Source organism: Aptenodytes patagonicus, chromosome 3, assembly GCF_965638725.1.
Source record: "Aptenodytes patagonicus chromosome 3, bAptPat1.pri.cur, whole genome shotgun sequence".
Lineage (NCBI taxonomy): Eukaryota > Metazoa > Chordata > Aves > Sphenisciformes > Spheniscidae > Aptenodytes > Aptenodytes patagonicus.
In genome coordinates, this window is record NC_134951.1 from 81,565,170 (window position 1) to 81,590,986 (window position 25,817).

General features: G+C 40.6%; 1 long non-coding RNA gene across 1 annotated transcript; it reads right to left on the reverse strand.

The window, feature by feature from the left end:
- Window positions 1–1,136: 1,136 nt before the first annotated feature.
- On the reverse strand, window positions 1,137–25,817 carry LOC143159052 (uncharacterized). Its single transcript, XR_012995096.1, has 5 exons — window positions 25,752–25,817; window positions 19,204–19,303; window positions 2,693–2,871; window positions 1,782–1,881; window positions 1,137–1,241 (listed from the first exon to the last, which is right to left on the reverse strand). It is a non-coding gene; the product is annotated as an uncharacterized LOC143159052 (long non-coding RNA).

Sequence of the window (25,817 nt, forward strand, 5' to 3'; positions counted from 1 at the left end):
CCGTTGGAAGAGTTGTGCTCTCGCATACAGCCAAGTGTCTTGTCTCTGCTACATGAATCTGTGGTCTGTTTACTTCTATAAGCAGTTACTGACAGAGTGTAAGACAGCCCGCTCATATGTGAGGTACAAAGTCTTTCATAAAATGAAACTGAAAACCGTTTTCTTCAACATACCGAGAATATGAACAGACTTCTGAACATGCTTATTAAACTCTTTCCTGGGAAGCTTAATTTATTGTTTTATATTCAGTTTTGTTGCTTGTACGTACTGGTACAGGTAAGGTCTTACACTGGAAAACATTTTCTTCCAACTTAGTTGTAGCACAAAATAAAAAAAATCACTGGTATTGTGATTTTCAGTACTGTAACTGTGTTAGCTCAAATGGAGAAATTCATGTTTCATGATACCAGTATAAGCTTTCAGTTGCAGTAATACCAACCATTCTGAAAAATTACTTTGCAGATTTGTTACAGAAGAGGAAGATAAAAGAGCGACAAAAATTCTTATCTTCATGCAGGGCCAGGATGATCGTTAATACCGAGACTTCCAAGTATTTATACATAGTCTGTACCTGATGTAGCTTTTTGAGAAATTATAAAAAGGCAATTTCTAGCTTCTACATTTTAGTCATTCTTTTCCAGTTTAGGAGATTTCTTCTTTATCTGCATGATTAGTCCAATGAGTAAGTCTTGATTTAGCTTCCTAAAGTTAAAAAACAAAAAAAAGTTCACCACTGTGTTGAAGAATTAAGCCATGTACATTAATAGTATCAGTCCTGAACAAGAGATTTATCATCATTGTAGTTATAGTAGCTTCTTAAAAAATACTTTAGTAATTTGCTACTTACTTAAGGAGGAAGAAAACCGCAGTATTTGCAGAAGTAAGCATTTTCACAGAACACGTATAACTTGAACTGGAAAAATCGATACAAAAAAAAAAAAATCTGGTTTTAAGTCAAATCTGAGTCCTAATACTACTGTTTGTTAAACCAGTCTAAATGTTTGGAGCCAAGGACAACACCCGCCTGCCTCTGAGCCAGATTCCACATAAGGATGGTGGCTTATTTCCACAGGGGCTCCCTTGACCAGACTGCATATCCTATATTTATGTCTGATGCAAGGAGGGCTCCCCTCTGGTAACGCTCCGGAGGTTTCATGAGTGAGTGTCGCACAGGAGGCTGGTTTGATGTGGGAGTCTGGCAGAGGCAGTCTGTGCTTCTCTCTTCATGTGAGTTACAGCCCCTGTGAGTCAGAAGGACATAGTAAGAATACAGGTTAACACTGAGCTGACCCAGAGCGCTCTGTGTTATTTCGGTTTGTTGCAATGACACCATCTGAGCCAAGAACCTCAGTGTTTTAGTTGAGGGAGTTGTTTGGGTTTTCAAGTCAAAACGCAGCTTTCCTATTGCCAGACTGAGTCTTGAGATTTCTTCTTTGGGGGGGACCAAAATATTTTGCTTTTTTTTGTTCAGGAAAGAGAAAGTGTTTCAAAATTCATGCATTCTCATTTTTCATCAGATCTAATTCTAAACAGATCCCTAAAACCTCTATTTTTAAAGTTCCTAATACTATCTTTTAGGGAAAAGGCATTAATACCAATATGTGCATGCCTATACACAGGTAGAGTTGGAGTCTCTGTGTGTTGCTGCGTTCAGACTTGAGTGCAAAGTCAAATCCAAATCTCTCTTCAGTTGATCAGAAATTGGACAAAGCCTCCAAACTTGGTACAACAGACTTACGGAACTGAACATGATGACGTAGAATAAATGAGGACCAACATACCAGCACCGGATGCTTCAGAGACACCTCTTGAAGAGTCAGAGGCACGGGGTTTTTTTCTTGTGGGGCTAAAGCACTGGCACTGGATTTCTGATGCTCTGAACTGCAAGATACATCAAAAACTCCTCTGAAAAGGCTTACTATAAACAATTAATTTAATAGATCTAATTTAAATGCCTACAGCATAGTGCTATGTTTGCATAATAATTATATTAGATATAAATTTTCTATTATAATAAATTCATTTCTGTCTCTTCATTTATTTAGAACATGTCTTCTTTAGTAGTACAATATCAAACCTTCTCCGCCTCAACTGAAACTAAACTATTAGTAAAATGTTACTCCAGAACACCTAAACAAATTTATCTAAAAATGAGCTGTGAAAATTGTATTTGCATGCATTTTGGCATTCAAGGAAACTCAAAATCAGTCTTTTAAGGGTACCAAAGTTGGCACAAATGGCACAAATCCCTGGAAGGTAAATATGTGCCTTGGTCTGTTTGAAGAAATCTGGCTTCAAAATAACAAAGTTATAGACTTTTCAAAACATGCATCCTGGTTTGCACAGCAGGTTTTTCTTAACATCAGAAGCAAACACCAGGATGTGATGTTCTGAATATTCACTTTCAGTATATTTGAAAGCTCACACCTACTTGTATTTGAATGTGTGATTACTTTAAGAACTGCCTGGTTCTGAATCACAGTTACAAAAGGAAAAAGGCGTCGGAGACCTTATTGTTTATTATAAATCAGGTTTCTGCTTTCAGTCAGAGAATGAGAGAATATAGGCATTTTACTCACAGGAACCACTATTATTCCTGTAGAAATAAACTTTAGATAGGGCTTCCTGCAAGAATGGCTGTGATCTAGGAAATATGTTGATTCAAATCATTATGCTGAGAAAATATACTCACATTTCTGTGACTCCATTATCTTCATTTGTCAATTCATCGAAAACTTGGCATGCTTTGGAAGATCTCTTGCAGCGCTGTCCCTGCTGCTACTTTCTGGCCAAAACTGGAAATGTGTTTTCCTCCATCTCTTTCTCAGTGGCACCTGGTGATTTATGTTCTCTCGGAAATAAATAATTCACCTTGGGATAGGACAAACACAAAATTGTTTTGAGTAACGAAAAGGAACTCTGCACCCTCACAGCGGAATACTGCACACAGCTAAAAGGCATCAAATCAACAACATGCTCAGAACTGAATGCATCTTTACCTCAAGCTTTGGATAACATCTGTTAGTTACTAGAACTACTCACCACCTTTGAGCCTCGATAATAGTTTTAGACTGAATTTTGGAATGAGTAAGAAAGTATGTTCCTGCCAGTTAGCATGGTGGGTGAGATTCATGGCTAACTCAGTTCTGAGTTAGCCAGCCCTGATTCCTCCTCAGTGACAGAGGGTGGACAGGCGAGATAGGCAGAAGGGTTAAACATTTAAAGTAGGTGCTTAAAAATAGGTAAGATAAATGCTGTCAAAATTAACTACTGTTTTATGTGGGTTTCCTCTACCAGCGTAACACTTATAGTTAATACCTCTACACACACTGCTTGTTAAGTACACAGTATAAAGAAATAATTGGAGGAATCATGCAAAAGAAGCCTGTGAAAGAACAGTGTTTAAAGGTTTTGTTTCTTAAGAAGAGCCATACATCCCTGAATTCAGTAAGACTGTCCCACAGTCTGAGACTACCGTAACCCATTCATGGGTTTTGCTGGTTTTGATACTTTTCAGTAAAATATTAGCTAAACGAGGGAAATATTTATTTATTTATTTATTACTTAATTTTATTTTATTGCTTGAAATAATGGTTCTTATTTTAGTCAAATGTCTGTTGTTCATATATCAAAAAAATCAGAAATTCATTTCAAACAAAATGGGTCTTTACTCTCAGATTTTCCCTTTGGCTTTCATATATCTTATTAGTAGTAAATATCCAGCATTCCCTTTTCTGGTGTACTATAAAAATAAGAGCTTACTCCTGGTCTTACTACAGTTCTGGACTCATACATGCAAACTGGTGTTCTGTTAGGAACCTAAGCTTAACTTTTAGTTTACCATTTTTCAAAGGCACATAGTACCCACAGCTCATTTTCTGCTACCTAGGATCCTGGTATCATTTGCTTGAAAGGCTTATCTGTGGATATTAGATATCAGTAGATATTAAAACCCAGTTTTAAAGCCTAAAAGATCTGAAAAAAATTAGTCTGGTTTTTTTTTTTTAGTTAATACTTGAGAATACAATATTTCTAACCTGTAGGGTAACAAAAATATGAAATTTACATCCAAGAACTATTTAAAATGTATTACTTTATGCTTTCAGGCAATTTCTTTTAATTTAATTTCTTTTAATTAAAATTCATGCAGAACAGGGAGAGGTTGAAAACAGAAGATGCAAACTCCTGCCCCTCCTGGTAGGGGGAGTCTGCCCTATCTTCTGGGCAGATTTACCATTGACTCTACCAGCGGCGCAATTTTTCAAAAAATCTTTAAAATAAAAACTTTGGTTAGTTTTAGCTCTCACAAAAACAAGAAGTTACAAGTGCTAGAGGGCATTCAGCCTACAGTCCTTGTCTGCTCACAAACCACCACTCGGTATTACCAGATTTCTGCTACCTCAGTCCTGAACTCAACTTTACGCCAGTTATACCAGACTTCGTAGTGGTTTCGAAGGTTTCCATGTGCAAACTCCCTGCCTCTGGTACCTACCATCCATCTGTCTGCTACAAGCTTTCACTGTGAAGCAACTAGTTTTAGTTTAGACCCGCACACGCCCCCTATAGCAATACTCTAGAAAGGTGCTTTAGTCCTTACTTTGCCTTGCAAGCTCTTCATTTAAAAAAAACAGAGCAGAGACGAAAGCTGGGATCATTTGATTACTAACCAGATCGTGGCTGCTGTACGTGTTTTCAACAGCTGCAAACTGGTTGTTTTGCTCCAGCCTCCTGCTCCAAGTAGCACCAAATAGAGAAACGCATTTGGAGGAAAGCAATAAAGTTCATCGGTCTTTGAATATATAGCAGGTATTATCACTACTGCTGAAGCACCGTCCCTTATGCAATACAGCATGCCTGGGATCTAACTGTGGAGCTACCCCGAAAAACCGCACCTCTGCATACCTCGTCTGTAATGGTTCTCCCTCAACGTTACAAATGGTCTGCTGCTTTTCTGGAGGACTGAGAGCCTTTTGTCATAAAAGCAAGTGCTTCATCAGAGCTCAGGTACAGAAACAGGTTTTCTTGCACAGGGAAGAATACGTGGATAAGGCGTAAATTTTAAATAACTTAGCTTCCTATCTAAGATGGAACCTCACTGTGACTTTGTCCTTGAGAAAAACATTAACAAGCGTGAGGGACCATCAAAACACTATTGATGTTCACTATATATGCTCACCATCTTAAGGAGACAATATTACAGTCAGGACAGCCATTTGTATTCATAAGTGTTTCTGAGAATCTTGAGCAAGATGTTTGTAAGGAGGTCCATCAGCTTCCTAAACAAGCTTGGGGTTCCAGGAGGAGAGGACTTTTTTTTAACAACAACAAATGCAGGTTGCCACTCTGATCCTCCAGTTCACATTCCTAGATCAAGATGCGTTACATTTCTATTTTATTGCTCTGCTAGTTGAAAAAGGACTTTGAAATGGGAATACGGTGATCTGGTCTTAATGCAACTGGGATTTTCTTTGAGTGTTGATCTGGTCCTCTGTCTCTAAGGCCTTTTGGTCCAACAGAAATGTATTCATTCATGCAACACAGAGCATGAAACACAGCAAATTTATAACCTTGCTTTGCCAAAATTTGGTGTTATACATGGGGAAATGAAGTTTAATCAGCTTTTCAGGTACTTACTGGCTGGTCTCTTTCTTTTTTTGAGCACATGGTTAACATGGGAGCAGTAGAGTCATCTTATTTTAATGATTTTTAATGTTTGCGACTTTTTTTTGCTCTATCATTTTGGTATTCATTGATTTAACAACTGTGAATAAAACCCTGCCATCATTTCAGCAAATGGGGAAACAAAAAGAAATGCTTGTAAAACGAACGTTAGTATAATAACATCTTCTAAAATTCAACAGAAATCTGTTAAATGGTGGAGCTATTTGCTATCTTAGGTAAAACTCAGAAGACCTGAAAATGTCTTCATATAAGTTAAAATTAAATATCTTCATATATAATGATAGTAACTGACCTCCTGGACGATGCCATATTAACAAAGGCAAGATGATATACATGATGCAAGTAAAAAAGGCGCCTTTCATGTTGGAAATATTTCTTACTCCTTTTAGGAGTTCTGACTGTAGGTAAAAAATATTAGAAACTGTGATTATTATAAACTGTCATTATTATAAACATTATTATAAACTGTGAGCTTACTTAAAGGAATGTTCATATTTGGATCAACTAGGAGATAAACATTGTCTTTATAATCCTGTATAACACTCGATATTTAATGACCTCCTGAAATTCCTATTCACTTAATTCATTTGATAAAGCCTTGAATTAGACTCAGAAATACTATAACAAAAAAAATATCCAAAGTAAAAAACCTATGGTTAAATTGCAGTTTTCTACCATATTGGGATAGCTCTAGAGAGATTTAATATTCCTTATAAAATACAATTTTTATATTATGTATATGAAAATATATAGTGTTTAACTTCCCCTATTCTGCTGACTGGTCCAGCAAGCAAACATAACTTGTCACTAACACTCTCTGCTTTTCATTATTTCACTGTGTGACTGTGTCACTCTTATACATGTAATGTTCAGCTTGTAATTTGCAACAAATAGATAAACTGTCATTAATGGCTTTGACTAGCAATTTTTAATTGCAGCAATATTTAATTTTTACATGTGTATGCTGGCAAATTCATCAAGTTCTTAATTTTGCTTTTCTGTATGAATTCAGCAGCTTTCTTGCCTCCTGAAGGAAGCAAATCTGGTAAAAAAATCAACCAGGTATTTTACTTCTAAGGAGAGTTATTTGATCTCGAAAATTCTTGAGTGACTTGAGGACCAACTGTAAGCTAAGGCTCTGGAGTTGGGCTTCAGAAGACTTCAGGAATCATTCTTAATGCAGGATCCACTTTTAATATATCAATTGCTGGTGTAGGTGACTCATTATACACCACCTTCAGCATTATGTCTTCCACTAGAGTGAGGCTAACGCAACTGTACAGAAACAAGAGCAGGGCCATATGCTTGGTGGGCTGCTCAGCCACGCACTGAAAGCAACTGGTAATAGTACTGTGTGGGCTGGCTTTTCTGTCCCGTATGCAACACTAGGCAAGAAGTTATACTGAATAAAACTCTTGAAATAGCAAATGAAATCAGACACAATAGTGTAGCCTGATGTCATCTTTGGAAATAATCTATGGAACCAATAGGCTGGTGTATCTAAAATAATGTTTAAGAAGAACAGACATGACATCCTATGGCCCTGACCCTCCAATATGCCTGCCCCTCCGTGGAATCTTTGGGGTTTCAGTGACTTGTTTATGCAGAACTCCTTGCAGAGCCTGGTAAAAATAAATCCCTGCTATGAAGAACAACAGAGATGGAAAGTGCTACTTAACTTTCATCTGGTACTTCTGTCCTCAGGACTTTTAAAGTTGTGTTTGGCAAGTTGCATGTCATAACCACTTGTAGCACCTACAGATTTAAATACATACAGCACTAGTTCTGTGAGTAATCATGCAAACTTGGTAAGACTGCTCATGTGCACTGTGTCTTTGGATGACTGGGATTTAAAGAGCAAATGCTCCCGTATCTGCTTACTGGAATATTTGTCCCTTCACCTTTGAATCTAAATCAATACTTTTTTTTAAAGGGTCACCAAAATCCTCCCACACTTAGCTAAATTATTTTGCCTTCTGCAGTAACAGAGCATGTCCACTGTTACTAGAAGCTCCTCTGCTTTTTCATAATTTTGTCCTTCAAACATCTGAAAAAACACCAAGGTGGGGAGGATCAGGGCTCCTGGGAAACATGGAGTTAACGTAACCCAGGCTTGTTGCCCTGAATAGGAAATAGCTTACCCCTGCAGTCAATTTGCCTAATTGATTAGAAGCCCGATTGCATCCCTGAAGGGCTAGATGCCCTGTGGGGATATGCATGCACAGAGGCAGGGAGCTTACGTGGCAGCTTCACAGAAAGGGAATCTCCTGTGCTGCTGGAGCCTGGGCTGAGAAATCATTTTCCGCTGACCACTTCTGGATCAGAGCTCACGCCCAGCTCCCAAGCACAACGTCAGCTCGTAGACTTGAAGAGAGGGGGCAGCAAGAGAAACCTGAGTGCTACCTCCTACAGGTAGCTGATGGGCCCAGCTGGCACAGAAAGCAGCCAGTATGTGAGGACACTCAACCCCCTGTGGCGAGGGTCTCCAGCAGCAGCAATGTTGTTTTGCCCACCCAAACGCTCCACACCCATAAACAGTAAGCAGTTTGCTTCTTTAGTCTTTCCTGCTCCTTCACTTCTCAGGAGTCAGAACCAGACATGCCCGAATGACAGAAGTCCCAAGGCTTGGCAAGCTTCCCAAGGGCCAGAAACAACCCGAGTGGCTCCGTGGTTCCCTAATCAGCTCGGTAAAGTTGCCTTGTGAAGCCCAGTGGCAGGAAGCAGTTTATAGTACAGTAACTCAGCCCATTGTCGGGGCTTTTTCAGCTTGGCTTCATTACTATTACCATGATAAAGACCAGCATTTTTTTCCTACTTCCCTTTTGCCCCTTCAAGTCTCTACTTGCTCTTGACTTTTCTGAATTTCACTTTGATACTTTGACACCTCGGTTGTTCTCCCAGACAGATATAATTACAAGAGTTCAAATAAACCTTGTTTTTGTCGGAGCGGGGGGGTGAGGGAATGAGGAGAAAGCATGGGTAGCAGAGAGATGCTGTGAAGATTTGCTGGGACAACTCGCCTCCTCTCCAGTTTGGAGCAGCTCTTCAAGTCTTTTCTGCAATTCAGAGGGCCCAGAAAGCTGCAACTGTGGGACATAATCCAACATTCAGGTTTAGCATAAAACAGAAATAGCAAAAAGTGAGCCCAACGGGACAAACAGGGATTGCAGACTGCCAACTGTGTTTCAGTGTGCAACACTCCACCTTCTTCCAATGAGACTTCACCGTTCTTACCTTGAGAAAGAATCTGACAACAGTTCAAATTTTAAAAAGAAGAAAATCCCACGTGAAGGCTCATTCAAAGCATCACATTGAGAAACAGCATGGTGGTTTACAGTCTGCTACAGCACTCATTCAGTGCTGATGTGAAGGAAAATGCCTTTTATTCCCCCCCACCCCCACCCCCGCCGTATCTCCACCAGTCGCTGGAATTCCTGGACAGTCCCCAAACCCAATACAACCTGCTCCCCTTAACTTGTGGGACTTAGCGACCCCATGTTGCTAGGGCTGCAAGGTACCAAAAGAATAATAAATGTATTTCTGGGGCCCCTTATGAGAAGTAATCTCTCTGATCCAGACATCACAGAACTCAGTTCTACGTTCCTGAGAGCAGAAAATGAGTCACGACTTCAGTTATGGTTCACCTGGGAGTGGCTTACAGAGATTCTCCTTTGTGTCAGTACAAAAAAGGCAGTCAGCTGGTGAGGCAGCACAGCCATCATCCGATCTCTAATGCAGTGTGAAAAGGAGAACTATGGCGGGGTTAGACTTCTACTCTGGTGACATTCATAAACCACCTGGAACAAAGACATATGGGAAAAGCGAGCCTAGCCTCAACAGAAGAATTATTTCTCTTATCTCCAGTTCAACGTCTGCTACATTATTAGGAAACGGGGCTGTATTTCTACAGGAAGATGGATCTTGTTGCTTTTTATCCTATTACTTCCCAACTCCTTTTTTTCTAGCCCGTAAGTCCTTGTACATCCATACACTTCACCACTGCAGCTCCTGATTTAGTATTCTGAGGACCACTGTTAGAACCACTAGACACAGCTTTAATCCTTTTGACAAAATATATTTATATTCCTCCTGTATTAATCTTAGAGTCCATAATACATCATGCAGTGACCTGGATGACAGAGTAGTGGATGCATTTATTAAACCTGTGGACGACACCAAGTGGAAGAGACTACCAGGAAGCTTGGGCTTAGAATATAAAGTGATTTTGACAAATTGAAAGTGTGGTCTGAAGAAGCGGTAGGCTACCCAGCACAGACACATGCAAGACAGTGCACACAGGCAAGAATAATCCACTACATGAAGACAGGCTGCAAAACAGCTGGTTAGAGAGTGAGCTCTACAGAAATGAAAGCTGAGAGGCTAGAGAGGATTGCAAGCTTAGCAAACCCAAACACTGCAAGAGGAGCTATAAGTCTAAGTCCAGCCTGGCAATCACAAAACAGAATCATTCCATTATATGCTGCATCGCAGCTTCAAGGGAAGTACTGCGTCCAGGTGTGTGTGAGGTGCCTCAAGAGGGACACAGAACAGTTGAAGAGAACAATGAAGATGAACAGAGGTCTAGAAAATGCAATCAATTAAAATGGTGTTAGCTTAAAAAGAAAAAACTGAAGACACTACGGTCTGCAAACCTGTGGAAAGGAAATTACAGAGTTTTTTCTCTTTATTTAGTTATTCCTTGGGGAAAAATGCAGAAAGGAATGGTCTTAAGTTGCAGGAAGAAGGTTAAGTTTCATAATATTTTATTGTAATATGATAACAGGAAACAATTTTTGTCTTATGCTTAACTAAGTAAAGAATGCAACAACTCGTAAACACTAGATAGGCTTTTTTAAGGCCATTAGTCTATAGAAATGACTTCTGAAAACACCATGAAGTCTATCAACAGCACCTGATCTTAAAAAATAAAATTAACACTCCTATATTGTGAGATGTATCACCTAGAGGGAACCATCTGCCTGCATGCTCTCTTGTATGCTTTTCTGTTAATTCGTATGTCCAAAGACAAAAAAACAAACACCAAGGAATGACAGGCAGATTTATTATACTAGAGTATTAAAAAAAGATTCTGTAAAAATAAAATAATAGCTTAAACTAATTTACAAAAATGTTTTTCTTTACCTATGATGTATAAAATTATGTATTTCAACTACAGTTTATAAGCATGAGTTAAAACATTCTTTTTAATTTTCTGTTTAAAAATATTGTATGAAAAACATCACATGAAAAGAATGACTCCAAAATATTTTTTAAATTATATGAACCAGCTGTGTATAACACGATACACAGTTTGGTGCCCCCTTTTGCCCTTTTCTGAAGCTTTTAAAACACACTGGCACGCTGGACCAGATTCAACTCCTGTATAAAGCTGAAACATTTTTACCTGGATTCAGTGGATTTATACCAATATCCCACGGTACTTCTTTTTTTCTCTCAAGCAGAGAACAGACTCAGGCCTACTGCAGTTACAAATCACAATGAAGTTTTATGTCATTGATATTGCACCCTTGGACTTTACTGTGAGAGCACTCTGTACTTTACAGCAGGACAGTAGATAATTTTGTTGATTTTTTTCTTCCCCTCCAGTCTGAAGGATTTTTTGCATCTCTAATAAATTCCCAAATGAATTTTCCCAGGCTTGAGCAATACCCACTGAATGTATTCAGGACTTAACTGTATTATCCTTTAATTGCCTCCCAGAAATTCTAAGCCTGGTAGATAGCTCATTCAGTTCTGACTTATTAGTGTTATATTTATAATTAAAATTATAAGTTAGGGCATATTTTGCATCTGCTTTCTTAGAGGATCTGTAGGACTTCAAAATATGTTTGGTTTCCTTTTTTCTTTCCAGTTACAGTCTTCCATCTGGAGAATGCCTTTGCCAAATTTGCAGCAGGAGAAATGGAAAATGGTTTGAGTGTTTAGGTCGCTTAACACCTACTGTGAAGTATCACTATCATTGCATAGGCAAGAATATGCAAGTAATTTGAATCCCCCCTACAAGAAATACTTGTTTTAATATCAAAAATTGTACATCCTTATATGGGCACAAATAGATTTCCTTATCCTTAAAGCATGTTTAAGTGTAAAGCTTTTCAGTCAAAAAGGACATCTGAGAAAAAACACTCCCATGTATAAGAATCTGACCCTAACATAGACTTTTAATATCAATGTGCTTTTGATTTACAGTCTCGTAAGCTAAATGCGTGTCGTTCCGACATGGATGACAACTACGGTTTGTATTTTCTCCTTATCCATTTCCCTGAACACACTTTAACGTGCATAGAAAGTACAAAGAACATACTGGTCCAAAATGAACTTCTGGCCTCTTGAGGACACAGGAAAGTTTGGTTCCTGCAGAGACTGCAATTCCTCTACAAGATCCCTCAAATTCGGCTTTCAGCTATAGTAAAGCAAGTTAAAAGCAACCTCCTGGTGCTACCGTGGATATTGACCAAAAGTTAACACGATATACATTTATAAAAAAATTCTACCCGTGTACCCCAGAGGTGTGTTCTGGTTGCTATGGGAATGGTAATCGTGAATTTCCTGGCTAGAGTGTGATCAAAATCCTAACTTTCAACACTGCATTAATGTTGTTTTTCACACTTGCAAGGTAGAGATTTTAGCTGTAGTTCAGGCGTTCCCAAATGGAATAAGCTCTTTTCCCTGACATTGTGCTAGGATGTTAAACTTAACAAAAAAACCCCCAAAACAAAAAAACAAAACAAAACTCAAAACAACAACAACAAAAAAATTAGGTTAAAAAAATAAGTCACACACAGATGAAACCTTTACAGTATTGCCTTCAGCATTTCCAACAAACCCCCACCAGTTTCCATTCAAACTGGTGGCTCAATGTACCTGAGACAGCTAATTAAAAAAGGAAGTGGTCAAAGTCATGCTTTTTTTGTAAACTTCAAAGGTGATCCCTCTCCTTCCTCCTCTTTACATTTTACTGTCTGGCTTTCTGCCCATCCTGCAGCTGTTAGCTGAGCCTGTGTTTCATGGCGTCAAACCTGCCTCCTCACGGTCCATAAAGTTACAGCAGGGATCGTGGTACGCAGGTGTGGAAAAGCCAGAAGTGCAAGATGGGCCCGTTAATGATTTTTCTGGCACCCCATGCTGAGCTGCTGAAAAAAGAGAGCAGCTCGCAGAAGGCAAGTGACTCTTTGTTTGCGAAGGTATTCGAGATCGTATTACTTCTCCCACAGCAAAGGTGTTGGGTTTTCACTTTAAGGGCTGTTTACAGAAATGATTCACCTTTTATACAGCTTTTAAAAAATGCTTTGAGGCTTTAATTGGACACAGGATTTGCATCACACCAGTATGAAAACTCTTACTTTTCATTTAACCGCCCATTAAATCATTCAATGATCTTACTCAATGATAAGCAGCCAGCTCCCATTATGTGGACTTAACAGAGGAAAACAAAAATCAAATCATTAGCGGTTCATTTATGTCATAAGCTTTAATTTGGAATTTCTGCACCCATTTACATTTGGGCAATGAAGGCAGAGGGGACCAACTGCTGAAAAAAAACAGAAAAAAGCACAACAATTCACTATTCTTCTCAAAATAACTGAACAACGTAGTAACCAATATCTAAAACTCTTAACTTATAAAAATCACTTAGAAGTCTGCTTTATTTTAAACATTGCTCAAGCCGTGGTCTGAACTGTGCCCAAAGAACAAGTTTAAACAACTCCAGCTCAAGATTATTAGCAATGGGTACCTGAAACTAATGGCCTACAGGAATAATTTTCCAGAACACACAAGTAACACATGATATTCTCTGCCACTCAGAATCAGTGGGACTTAAATTTGCAGATCATCCAAACACTGAGGCATGGCCCAGATTTCACAAAATATTTAGCACCCAACTTCAACTACTGTCCCTGTCTCCACTAGGAGATAGAGCCTGAACAGTTGCATTTGGGCTTTAAATTCCATCCTCAAGCCCGTGGTTAGTCGTGGGACGCTAGCACTTCTGCAACCTCTAGGTCCTAGATCCCCTAGCACCCCAATCTTTAGGCATCTATATTTTAACCCTGGCCCTTTGCATCAGTGATTTAAAGCTGGGCAGTATTTTGGTGCTAACAAAGGGTGAGCAGATAAGGACTGAGAGAAGCAGCTAGTGTGGAACAAATTGTGAAGGGATGGGAGGTTAAGAGGAGCTACTGAGGCAGAAAAGTGCCGGCTGCACTGTCATCTCTGCTGTTCGTCCATACATCATTTACTTACATCAAACGTTTAGCAAAGTAGGGATTTGCCTACACATAATTCTGTAAGAGAGTTACAATTTCTATTGCTACAACTCCTAAAGATACAGTGCTGCTGGGCACTGCCCAAAGCTCAAAGATGCATGTTCAGTTCTGGAACTGCATATCCATCTAGATCCACATGATGGATATGCTCCCTCTGGCAAGCAGCGGTAGATGAATTTCAGGCTCTTGACCTGCTCATGTATTTTTTTCCTAATACTTTATTTCCCTGAACAACCATTTCTGATGCAGCAGTTCCTAAAAACTCAAACTAGGACTGGGAGCAATCACAAACCTGAAGAAAAGCAGTGCCAACCGTAAATGAGCTGGAACCAGGAGCATTATGCTCCTGCTACCGCTTCAGCATTTGGTTGTGTTACTGAGTGGCATCTGAAGTTGTGAGATAGCAGGACATCTCTTTAAGAAAGGCCAAGGGAAGTTTAAGGGAAGTTTAAGAAAGTTTAAGGGAACCAGAATGGACTTTGTTGTCTGCAACAGTGGAGAACGCGGTGTGGTTTTCTCCATGCCTGCAGTTACAACTTGCTCAGAACTGGCATGGCATGGCTTTGCCGACAAACAAATGGATCAGGTGCCCTTTCTAAGGACATTAGGGAATGATGTGCACGTGTTTCATGCTGCTCCTAAGTCCAGTTCTGACAACAGAATTTCAAGGGAGCTCGGTACACGTAAGACACTGTCTCTCCTCTCTTCCAGTGACTGCTGTGGAAACTGTGCCAGTACCTTCAGCACGGAAATATAACACAAACTGCTCACCCCAGGGCTCCACAAAGATGGTCTGTATCCAAGAAAAGCAATCAAAGCTCAAAAACCGAACTCAGGAACTGAGCTGTCAGAGTATCCACGTACAGCAGAGAAATAGAGGGAGAGATATAGAGAAGGTAACAACTCTCTATATTTTTTCTAGAAACTTATTTCCCAGCTGTCAGAAGGAAGAGTAAAGTGAGTTCATGAATAATTGCTTTTGCTGGTTCCCTTGACCGCCAGACTAATCTTTAGCTATCCCTCCTGCAGCAGTCTGTAATAACCTCCCCATCTGTGTTAGCAGATACATTTTAACCGCAAAGCCCAAGAAACAAAATCTTCTTTTAAACTAAACAAATCTCAATAGCCTTTCCGCTGCACCCAGAAGCCACCTAAATTACATGAACTGGCGTGTCTCATTATGTTTGTGATGCCCAAAAATGTCTTGCCAACCATATGTTATATAGTTAATGAAAAACTACTCTGCCATCAGCTTTTCAAGAAAGAACCTCTGACCTTGCAGCTCTGGAGGGTGGTGAGTCAGTCTTCTGTGCTCTCACAAGAAAATAAATTTAAAAAAAAAGCATGTTAGAAGCTGAAAAGCTGAGGGAGACTGCGCATGGCAGGTGGGTGTTGCAGAACACTATGGTAAATTATTGGCTCTGCCACGGGACTCTTCAATGGCCACATGCATGCTGTACAGTCTTTTTGCACCACAACTCCTTTCTCTGGTGGTGATGGCAGCACAACCCTCATCTCACAATGAGGGGTTGCAATGAAACAAGGAAACAATCTTAAGGGTTGTGAGGTGCTCAAATATCAAAATAAGTGAGGCGATAGATTTATCTCAGACTGATTTTTAGGTTCTGCCTTTCTCTAGACTTCTGTAGGATTCTTCATTCCAAGATTCCCAAGCTTCTTTTTTCATGGATACTGCCAGCAACAGTGAGTGTCACGAGCAGCATCCTCATTTTTGCTGCATTACCGCCCCTTTTGAAATGCCTCAAATACAATTTGGTAAAGCCAGCTATAAGCCTCAAGAAGTAAGCATCTCGCCTCCAGGCATGCTCACCTGTTCTCCACGGGCAATTAAGGACTCTGTCTGGGTTCAGCTGCTGAGCACCCTACCGGGACTGCGCTACGGGGTTTTCTCTGCCAGCTTCAGCTCTGCCCTCCCCAGCACAGCTGGGGCAGTGGCAACTGCAGCTCCCAGCCACATGCTACACTGAGATGACTTGTATGCTGCAAGTGACACGTACCGCAGCAGGGCATCCCCTGCTTTACTAAATCCTATAGGCTACTTAAAACATGTAATGGTTATCAACGTCGCACACTGGCAAACTAGTTTTTGCAGACCACTGTTGCCATCTCTGCTCTGTATCAGTGTACTTGTGGGATGTATTTTGATTTAAACAAGCACCTTTGTGATATCAAACGCTGATTTCTACCAGCTTATTTGTCCAACATTTAATCAGTTATGTTATTATGACATGGTCCCTCTTAGTTTGAAATCAAAGGCTTCAACCCTAAGGCTGGATGAGGCACAACACAATGCAGTGCAAGGTTAAATCTCCTATTTGAACCTGGATGGAGAACCAGGCTAGCAGGGGTATCCTGCTTCTTATAACCCTGCTAGCTTCCTCAGAGAATAAGAAGTTTCTAGTACACCTTGATTTTCCTGAACTTGTTTGCAAACTTTTTCAATTAAAAATATTCAGGCAATTTTTCTTGAATTCTGATTGACCAGCTTATAAGAACTGAAACAAGTATAAGCTATAGCCAAGTCTATGTGCTTTTATTTTTAAACTGAAATACTGTTTTCAAACTGTAACAATTTCAAACCTATCAAAATGCTGAAAGTGTGTGAAATTTAAACCCAATAAAACACATTGTGAAAACTAGTGGAGTTCAACCATATAAATATTTCCCATTTCTTCATTTCTCTCTTTTTCAGTCAATTCTAATCGAAGAAATGCTAAAGAACATTAAAACTCGATAAATCCATGTTAATATGACAAGGGCTAAACCTTGTCTGATCTGGCAAGCGAGAGGAAGGTGGGAGGAATTCCGAGGGAGTGGCTGGAGTGAGAAGTGAAACTGCAAGACCGTGAGATGGTGATCAAAGGGAACAAGGACTCCCAGGCACAGTGAGAAAAAGCGTTACTGTCCTGGAGAGATGAATGAAGAAAATCTGTAAAAACCAGGGTCCTCTTTGTGCTGCAATTCCCCCAATGCTGTTCCGAAGAGTTGATTTTTAGCTGTTACGTTAGCCCAGCTCAGATAATTTCATCAGCTTCCTTAAATTCGCCTTGTTATCCCAAATAATGACCCAAGCTCTAGAGTGCATTTCACGATGCACTGGGTGCAAATACACCACCAGATATGACCACATTTCAGGGACTATCCACCCAACTGGATGTCCAAAGGCTTAACGAGCTGATGTTTGAAAAATGTTTCATCTAAGAATCTTGAAAGGCAAATAGTAAAGCACCATGTTAGTAAGAAACAAATTAACCAGCTAAGTTTTTCTTTTTATTGCTGTTGTCAACAACAGTCTCTATACATCAAGCAAACAACTTTCAGACTCAGAAGATCATTGTGTTTTAAAGCAATAATTAATGCTGTTGATTTTTCTCCTAGATAAAAACCAAACTTTTCTCTGTTGCAACGGGAAGGGTTTTTTTGAGGCATTTTCTACTGTAAGTTGGAGCATAAAGATCCTTCAGGTATGGTATAGATAGATGTCAAAGCGATGGGAGGGAAACCATGTAAATTAAAAAACAAACAAACAAACAAAAAACCACACAAAAAAACCCCCAAAAACCAAAACAGCAGAACAGTCTGCTCCTTAATTCTGAAGTCCTGATACTGACCATTTTTTCAAGCTGGCATACCTCAGTGCTGCCCCATAGCTCTCATTCATATAATTTTTTTACGGTGCTGAATGGAGCAGAGACACAATTTCTGAGCACATACAGTATTTCAGATGATAGAACAAGATCATGGTGGGGAAGGGGGGAAGCAGTGTTTTTCGGTAAAGAATTAGAAGGCATTTTGGAAGGCTTTACCACTTCCAGCTAGAGCTGAAATTTAAAACACTGTCTTAAGATTCTATTTTCTTTTCTGCTCCTGAATAAAGTTAGCCACCTGCTTCTATGAGTAGCATCTATGGTTTGTTTATAGGAGTTTCTATGTAGCAATAATTGTTTTTAATGTTCAAGAAGGAGCTGTACTTCTCAAGTTGGTCAAGAGATGGACACACAGAAAAAAAAATCAGTGAAGGGAAAGAAAGAACTTATACAGGGCTTCAAGACCCACTCCAGTCGGGACAGTGTGGTGGGCTATTAGGATGACCATAATCTGGGCACTCCGGATGAGCCCAGAGAACTTGTGCAATGCTTAGGCAGCAACATACAGGCAGCGGTGGAGAAGACGACAATAGCTGAGGATATTAGAAAAGCAAGGCAATATGAGGTACTGCAATGGAGAAGAAAAGCTTTAAGGAGCTTTGAAGATAAGAAAAGATGGGGATCCAGTGAGACGTCCTCCCACGGGAATGGCACAACTCAAGCAATAGGCCAAGAAATTATTTTAGCTCTTATGCTCTGAAGAATGGAAGTATCTGTCCTGGAAGAGGGGGAGGGCTAAACGTCATTGTATTATCAAGGTGGGACTAAATGTAGGCCTGAACAATGGTCCAGTGCAACAAAGAGATGACATTCAGACAAAGTTCTCTCAGAATCTACTAACTGGAGGGAAAAATACAATTTTAAAATGTACTGTTTCATCCTCAGCAGCAAGGAAGAAGGAGGACAGCCACGCTTGTTTAAAACCAGTATTTGCATAACATTTAGAACTAGTGATATATATTTTTTATTGAGAGCGTTAGAATGGGGAATTTCATTGGAAAGCATGGAGGAGAGGGAACAGTGTAGTCATTGCTTGAAATCCCTTCCTATGTGCAAAGCACAGGCAAGACCTTCACAACTCAAGTGATACATTAGCCTCATGTTGTGCAAGGCTGGACTACTCCTCTTGCACCTTATGAACGTATGAATAAAGTATGATTAAAACCAAAAAATATGCCTTGAATGACTTGGTAAGATTTTTTTTTTATTATTATTTTTAACAGACACATCAGAGAGTTATTAAAATTAGAATTAAAAAAAAGGGATGGTTATAACATAACTGCCTCTTCAACAGGATTGATAAGTTACAAATATTTTCCTTTTTAGTTCAGATAAGTTTTTACAGCAATGAAATGAGCTCTCGAGTGCTTTGAAGCCAAGTGTAACCAAACCACCCACTGACTTATGAGTAACTCTGTAGAAATGGCTACCAAGTGCAACTCCGGTAAGGCCACTGGAAAAAACTGCCGACAAACATGGCCTTTATTTCATACACTCAAGCTTAGTAATTATAGAGCGAAATTCAGCTGAAAGGACCCAGCGAGGGCTGGGATTTTCACACTTACCTTAGGAAATATTTGCTCAGTTTCTGTTTTGGGCCTTCGTGTGTTTATGACGGCAAGGCAGATGTTGGCAGCGTGCTGATCCCCACAGTCTGGCTGGGTGCTGTGGGCAGAAGAAAGAAAACAAAACGCAAAGGATGCATTTTCTAAATGGGATATTGGACTCATGATGGTGTATTTGCCCCTTGATGTGCTATCCTAAAGTGCATCTTCACCTGGAAAAAAGTAACCAACATAACAAGCAGGACTGCTTTAGAGATTATATTTTCCTTATTCAAGTCAATCTCCATTTCTCTGAAAGAAAAGAAGACTTCTGAACAGGACCACATTCTGTTTTTTCCATACTTCACTTTCTTTTTAGCCTACATATTTGATTTCCATTGTATTCTGCTCTCATTTACCTTCAGTGGAAGTAGAGAGTAAATGCTCTAGTGTAAGCGAAATGGGTCCAGTTTTACATGGGCATAGCTTAAGTAGCCTTTCCACGCTCTCTCTCAGCCAAAACAAGTGGAAGTTGCCGGCTAAAGGAGGTCCTGTACCCTCTTTCTAGTATTTGTACAGCTACGTAGTAAGCCATATCAGGAAACCAGCTCAAAACTAACCTGAAGAAAAACTAGGGAGCGGAGTGGGGAGATGATTTTCCTCCAGGTCAGCACCAAGGTCTGCCTCCCAACATGGGTGGCGTGAGTTCCAGCAGGAGTACAAGCAGGGGAGAGCTGGGGGCGACATCTTCGCTTTACACAGCAGAAAATTGATTTACACAATCAATCCAAAATTATAGTGAAACTACAGTCCTGGCCTAGTTCACAATTAAGGGAGGCAAATCAGTAGAAAGAACAAAGAAACACTCAAAAAAAAAAAAAAAAGGAATATTTTTTTCTTTTTGTTTGAGCTCTGTGAACTGGCTCACTTTGGTGTCAAACACTAGCAGGAGACCAAGGACAGGAAGGGGAGGGGAGCAGGACTATTATATCAGCTTAGCTGTAGCACCACCATCGCTTACAGCATCTGTGGTAAGCTGACTGTTAACAACAGCAAAACCTCAAAACTCTTGAAATGATTTTTTTTTTTCCTTACTGGCTAGGAAATTAGAGCGGTTCTTTCTGAGATCTTTCATAAAAGGCAGGTATACATGAAGATACAAGATCTGGCTCAGAGACCAAGAATTGAAACACTAGGGCTTGGAAACAGAGATTTAAAGCCTTGTTCAGGCCACCTTACCCCTCTTTCAGTAGGAAAAGGAGAGGACCCTGTTAATCTTTGCACAAAGGCTGTTCTGGTAAAACTTTAAACACAGTGATTTTACTCCAGGTGGTTATTATACTTCCATGAGACTTACAGTAGTGCAATTGCATTGGTTCACTGTTCCCACAGCTTCCTCCATCTGCCTCAAATCACCATTGATCAAGTGGCTGCTACCTGCAGCTCTCAGGAGCGGCATACGAGGAGCACTGCACTGGTGTTCCAGGAATGCCTGGATCTGGCTCGGTGGAAGCAGCATAAGAGTAAGGTATTTGCACATTTTCACTTCTAGGCATGAGCCAGAGGTGCAAAGCTTCACGACTGAGGCAGCAAAGGAAGCCTCAGCCACAAGGTAGGTTTGATTTGGATCAGTTGATGGCAAGTTTCATGCAAAAGTTTGTGTCAATGCCTCGAACAATTTACAAACCCTTAAATGAAAGAATTTATTACAATGATTTACTGAATAAAAACATAATGAATGCAGTATTTTTTCACTATTTGACAAGTTAGGTTGGCAATAACAACTGTGTGGATGCAATACACTTTGATTTTGTAATGGACCTGATTTAAAACTTCCCTGTGAAATTCTGATTGAAATTGAAATTCTGCACTTGGCAGCAGGCAGATTCAGAATGGGTATGTCTAGACAGGCCAAGTTCAACTAGAAAAGATCCTGAGCAACCTGATCTAGTGTCCTGGTTTTGGCAGGGATAGAATTAATGTCCTTCCTAGTAGCTGGTACAGTGCTGTGTTTTGGATTTAGGACAAGAACAATGTTGATAACACACCGATGTTTTAGTTGTTGCTAGGTAATGCTTACACTAGCCAAGGACTTTTTAGTTTCCCATGCTCTACTGACTGAGAAGGCTGGAGGTGCACAAGAAGCTGGGAGGGGGCACAGCCAAACTGACCAAAGGGACATTCCATACCATGTGACGTCATGCTCAGTACATAAACTGGGGAAAGCTGGCCGGGGGGGCCGCTGCTCGGGGACTGGCTGGGCATCGGTTGGCGGGTGGTGAGCAATTGTACTGTGCATCACTTGCTTTGTGTATTATTATTATTACTACATTATTATTATTGTTGTTGTTATTATTTTATTTCAATTATTAAACTGTTTTTACCTCAACCCACGAGTTTTTCTCACTTCTACTCTTCCAATTCTCTCCCCCATGCCACCAGGGGTGGCGGGGGGGGAGGAGTGGGCGAGTGGCTGTGTGGTACTCAGTTGCCGACTGAGGTTAAACCACAACATCTAGATTTGAAGTTGGGGCAGAAGTTGGATGAGAAACCTCCAGAGGTCCCTTGCAACCACTATCTTTTCAATGCTTTTAAGTGCACATAGCAGAAGATTTGATCCAGTCACTTTAACAGAGGCACTCTGCTTCACTTGAGTACTTTACCAAGAGCACTTACAACTAGTAATGGCTGAAGTCATTACCAAAACCAAATGCCTCTCTGGACTACCTGCTTTGGCCAAACACAAGTCACTGGCCTGTCTATGTGACAGCTGGGGGAAATATAATGGACCCTTGAACAGGAGACAGGGTCAATAATTAGTTAAGCCCTCCTGGCCTTAAAACATAATGAAAAAAGACAGGATTAGATGAAGAGACATCAGGGGGAAAACACCCTTTGAAGTTTGGTTAGCGTTCTTCAAACACCAAGATTGTTAGTCTTAGCCGGGAGAAGAGTTTGCGTGCCTCAGAGACTATCTCCTTTTTCCAGCTGGTCTAATTAAGGAAACCTACAAACAATCTTGTCTGTGTCTTTCTGACCATACAGTACAACACAAGCTGCTACTGAGAGGGAAAGTAACTGCAAACATCCCAGTTACAGCAGGCAGGTGAGGCAGGAGGCCAGCTGAGCAAAGAGAGAAGGCAGCGGACCAGACTCCCAGACCCAGTGCCAGAGGTTAGCTGTATATTCTACTTTATAAACAACAAAATCATCGTAGCGCTCTTCCTGCAGAAACCCCGCACAGCCTGCAAACGAGCTACAGCAAGGAAGAGGAGTTATTTCCAGCAACCTCCACAAGTGTGTGCATCCCATCATTCTCTGTCAGATGCACACTTGGCCTTAACTCTGAGACATTCATTGCTTTAACTGGGCATGTTTGTTTTGACAAAAGTTAAGGAAGGGTCAGTCTCAGAGCAAAGATATTCATTATTACTCCCCTAAGTCTTTGCTAATGTATTAAACATAGGAGCTCTGCTTTAATTTCAGTCCTGTGAAAAAAATAAAAAGCAAAATCTTGCCACGATGCATAACTATTATGCTCTAAAAAAAGAAAATTGCTAAGTGCTTGTAAGACAAGTAACACTTGCATTTCCTGCATGCAGGAAACGGGGGGAAAAAGAAGACATCCAAAGAGGGAAAGGATCAGGCATTCTGTCTAGTCTCCTGAAAAAGAAGAGTATGAGTGAGAATTGATTTTTATGCTGCTTGCTGCATGGTCCTGTAAGGCAATGCAGATCCCCACTTCTTGCTTCAGATCTGTTTCAGGAGAGATTTTGCACTCAGCAGGCAAAGTGTGCCAGCACTGGAGTGAGCAGTGTTATCGGGTGTTAGCTGCAGCACTCTGATACATCCTTGAGAACTAGCACATCATTAGGGATACTTTCACAATGGAATGGGTGGGTCTTAGGTCCATATGTCAGACAAAACTGAGGATCCTTCTAAGGAGGAATTAAAAAAAAAAAACTTAGCAACAAATAACTTCTATAACTGTTCCTTTAAGTGCTGCTTTTACATTTGATTTCAGCACTATTACTGAGATTCTCAAAAAACAGTTTGGATAAAGCGACTCTGTATGCTCTTCTGTGGGGAAAAAAAAAAAAAAACAAGCCAACCAACCAACCAACCACAAAAAAACCACCACAAGATGTAGCTATTTGTTTGAAAAGTGCTCTGGAAGAGAAATTGACAGGGAACATATTTTGCAGTGCAATACTGGGTATTACAGATACAAAGTCTGATTCTCTTGTCTCTGCACCTTGGGCAGTCATTGCCACCTCCCTGAATTAGCAGCAGTTTACACCTACTTGCACTGATATAAATGACAACACAAGAGCAAGGTGATAGAAAACAGGTCTGCGATGTATAGCCTCAGCCAAACACACCTGCGACCCTTTTACAGATCAAACTATATATTGCTCTATGTCTAACTCTCTGTATATGACAGTAATACTAATAAGCTATATGGAACTACATACAACATAAATGACACATTTTATATACTGGACTTAATAAGAGATTTGGTAATGACCAATATATACACAAACAGTAAAACGCCCCTGTTCACATGTTACATTCTAAGCGCATTTGAAAATAAATTAGGATTTGTTCTCTGGCACAGCTGAAGCAGGACCTGCTCCCCCAGCAGCCACATCGATGAAGAAAACAGTGAGAGTTCACACCGATCGAGGACTTGGCAGCACAAGGCATCACAGTTCCTGGAGAGCACTTCCAATTCCCACAGGCAAGTACCTGTCCCAGTGACACAGCTTCAAGAACACACCACAGATGACTGCGAGATCAAATATGAAACTCCCTGGCCACGCTGGCACGTGACCTCAGCAGTTACTATTTGTAAACTACATGGCTGAATAACCCCAGATTTTCTAAGAAAGAAGTGACGCTATGGTTTGCTTTTTCACTGTGAGGTTGCTGAAAGCATGAAGACCAGCCTTCCCTACTTATGCTCCTAAAAATGAACTGGCACAGTTCTCCCGTTCTCCACTCCTGCTTCGCTTTCCCAGAAATTATGCACCATACCTGATTTTTATGCAGATTCTCTGGCATCTGCTGCTGCACATCTAACTCCATTTGCTGCTAAGGTTAACAGTAACCTTAGACTGAATCGAGTATCAATACATACAGCTTCAGATAACAGAATTTCATGTTAATCTTGGCTGCTGTTAAAATAGGAGTGGCTGGTGTTCAGGAGGCTCTGGTTTGGGAATTACAGGTGCGCGTGGAAGACGGACTGGAAAGGGAAGGAAGCTTGTTTATACAACTGATGACAATTTCTTGGCTGTCAGTGGCTGCTGTTTTGAAATTTCTATACCAAAAAGTGAAAGAGTATTTGGGTGGGGATGGCAAGGCTGGTCAGAAAATGCAGTTCCTCAAAAGCTATTCCACATCAAGAGGGGCAGCCTCTCCTCCTGTCCCTGTACAGAGGGGCCAGACCCCACCGTCCACAAACTGCCTCCTCCTCCTAAGGCAAGTGCATTTCAGTGATGCCTGAGAGGAGGAAAAGCCAGAGGCTTTTTCAGGACAAGAGGCACTGGACACATGTAAAGTGGGAAAGGAAGGCTGCCTGAAGCATGAAGTGGAGAAGTTTGGGGTTTTATTTTGTTGTGATTAGAAACAGGAGTGGGAGGGAAGAGAGGGGAGCCGTAGTCTTCACCTACTAACATTCAAACACACTATAGTAGCCACCAGACACACACACAAAAAAAACCCCCAGGTCCCAGGCCTTCCTTGGTATTTGAACTTCTGCCTCTTCACTCTGAAGCCTAATATCCCTGCTGACAATCAACACCTCTTCCTTGACTCATCCTGGCTTCTTCCTTTTCACCTCTGTGGATCAGCTGTGCTGAACACCACATGCATCTCACTCAGTTTTGTCCCCTCTTCAGCTCTGTCACAGCCTGCGCTATATTTCTCCTTCCTGACTCCCACCCTTCCTTGTCACCCTTTTTCTCCTTTAAAGCTGACTTTGGCTTTGGCCCCCAGTTTTGAAGTTATGTCTATACTGTAAGGTAGAGACATCTGATTTATTTTTAACAGGCAAGCTCAAACACCGGTAAGTCTGATCTAGGCTGCATGGAGCAAGCCATGGGCACTTCTGATGCCCCCCCAGTTCGAACAAAGCTCACTCCCTGTTACATTGCAGCCCAGCACATATATGGATTTCTCGCCCCCCTCTAATGGCTCTTCATTCTCCTCTGTCTCTTGTCTCCTGTCTGCGAGAGCTCTTCAAAGCTCTATCCTGGGTCTCATCTTCTGTATCTTATCCTCAGGGAGCCTCCTCTCTTCACACTGATATAACTATTACCTTTAGGTAAATGGCTCGCAAATCTACATCTCAATACCAAACTGATCTCCCTCAGTTTAGCCCTACACATCTAATAACACTTTTGATCTGCTGCCCTGGAAGGATTACTATTTGCCTAATGCTAAACTTTGCAGTTGTTACCGAACAGCTTGTATTTTTCCTTTTATGTTATCTCCTTTTCTCCATTGCTGTTAGCAGCAATATCCTTCCCATTTCTAAAACTTTAATTTTTACTATGTCTACTTACCAATGCTGGAATATTTCCTGCCTTTCAGGTCCTCCTCCACAATAAAACAAATAAATCCAGACAATG